The sequence below is a fragment of the Octodon degus genome, unplaced genomic scaffold (assembly GCF_000260255.1).
Source record: "Octodon degus isolate 3935 unplaced genomic scaffold, OctDeg1.0 scaffold00088, whole genome shotgun sequence".
Classification (NCBI taxonomy): domain Eukaryota; kingdom Metazoa; phylum Chordata; class Mammalia; order Rodentia; family Octodontidae; genus Octodon; species Octodon degus.
In genome coordinates, this window is record NW_004524664.1 from 11,888,083 (window position 1) to 11,890,492 (window position 2,410).

Genomic DNA, 2,410 nt, shown 5'->3' on the forward strand with positions numbered 1-2,410 from the left:
ACCTCAGCTGGGTGTAGCACTCACACCCATAATCCCAGCAGTGCTCAGACCCACAATCCCAGTAGATCATGAGTTAATCTCAAACTCTAGAAGTCCCTGCCCCATGACTGCATGAGGCTTTGGGGGGACAACTAGACACAAACCATAACACTGGGACAAAATACCCAACCCCAAAAATAAAGGAAGGAAAGGTTTATTTTGCTCATAGTTAGTGGAGGCTTCAGTCCATACTCTGCTCCAAAGTAGAGTGGCACATGGCACAGATAGCAGCCATTCATGGTGGTGGCAAAGAGTAGCTCAGGCAGCCAGATAACCTCCCCCCTCCTCACATTATAATGTAAGTTACCCACCCAGGGGCCAGGGTGTAGCACTCACACCTGCAGTCCCAGCACTGGATCAAGAATCAATCACAAACCTCACGCATCCGTGCAGGGCACGTGTATTGGCTAGACTGATCTGTGGTAGCTATGGATGTCTTGGACCGAGTTATAAAGACCAAAACAAAAAGACCCAAGAGATTCCTTGAGAAGAGAGAACCAAAACTTAGTGAAAATATTAAAAATGCCATGCTGATAAAAGGGGGAAATGCAAATGTAACAGTGGCCCAAGTCCTGAAAGATGTGTATGCACTGAAAAAAACATGTGGAGTTCTGTATAAAAAGAAAATTATTACAAGACCATTTGAAGATCACACATCACTGGAAATCTTTTCAAAGAAGTCAGATTGTCCTTTATTCATGTTGGGATCCCATAATAAGAAGCATCCCAATAACCTCTTAAGAGATTGTATTATGAAAACAAATATATTAAAAAAAAGGGGGGGGCTGGCGAGATGGCTCAGTGGTCTAAAGCACCTACTTGGAACAAGCGTGGCAAAGCACAGGGACCGCGGTTCGATCCCCCAGCACCACATGCCAGCCAGCCGCGCCCCCTGGTGGGCTGAGCTGGCCACACACACACACACAATAAATAAATAAACTTTAAAAAAAAAAAGAGATTGTATTATGACTACCATGTGCTGCATATGACTGAATTAGGTATTGAGAAATTTGTGTCTCTAAAAGATATTAAGAACAGTAAATGTCCTGAGGGAGCAAAACCCATGTTAATATTTGCTGGCAATGATTTTGATGTGAGAGAAGACTACAGAAGGCTGAAAATCCTTCTTATTGATTTCTTCAGAGGCCCCACAGTGGCAAATATCCACCTGGCTGCATTGGAGTATTTCTACACTTCACTGCTCTGAAGAGGGAGGCTTGTTTTCAAAGCTGTAAGTTGCTGTTGAAGAAATCTGGTTGTAGAACACCATGAATTGAGTTGGAAGAGATGGAACCTTCATTGGACCTGGTTCTGAGGACACATCTGGCTTCAGATGACCCTTATAAGTTATCTATGAAAATGCCCAAAACTCTCAAACCAAAGAAGAAGAAAAATATGTCTCAGGACACTTTTGGTACAACTTACAGAAATAAGACCTAAGCAAACTACAAACCAGGAAAATGAAGGGATTGAAGAAGCAACTTGCAGAACTAACAGAAGACAAGGAGAAAAAGTCAAAGAGAATTAAAAACAATTAATAGAACTTAACCAAAAAAAAAAGAATCACAAACTCCAGAAACTGCCTCATGACCACAAGAGGCTTTGCAGGGACAACTAGATGCAAACCATAACAGGAGAGAAAGGGAAGGGGGAAGAAAGAAGAATCAAGGTATATCATGCACAAGCTTGAGTTCCCTATGATAAGTGTGATCATTATGCATACCTAAAATGTGCCTATAAACAACAAAATAATTAACTCATCCATGTTTAATTTTCTCTATTACAAGAACTTGATTTAGAACAGAATGCTTTATAACATTGATATAACACATAAAATAACAAATATCTGCTTTATATATGTTAGATTTAAGTAAATTACAAACACTAACCTATAAGATATTCATCACGATCAACAATCTTTGCTTCAGAATTTCAAAAAGGAAACAGTATTACATAAGATCAAGTCCTCAGGAATCCAGTTGGATAGAAGTTGGGAAGCTGCCTACCTCCTTCAGAACAATGTTCTGTTTGGGCTGTGGAATGAGAACGTGTGCAATGCTCCTGAAGCTGATAGCTTTTTAAAGTTACCTACTATATTACTCCAAAGTATCTTAAAACACACACCTTGATTTTATTTTTCTAAAAATACAGTGAATTATAAATGGTCTTAACTACAGTGAACTTAACCATGTGGTCTCCAACATTTAACTTAGTAAAGGAAGTAAATACATCATTGTGGATATCTGATTCTATACAGCTTAGTCATGAGAAATAGGCTTTGTCTTTCATTTCCATAATTTTATTGAGAAACAAATAGCAATGAGACAGTTTCAAATCAAATTGGTAGGACAGCTTCAATAATTAACACATT

General features: G+C 39.1%; 1 pseudogene; it reads left to right on the forward strand.

Moving 5' to 3' along the window:
• Positions 1-467: 467 nt before the first annotated feature.
• On the forward strand, positions 468-1,577 carry LOC101569890 (annotated as a pseudogene).
• Positions 1,578-2,410: the final 833 nt, after the last annotated feature.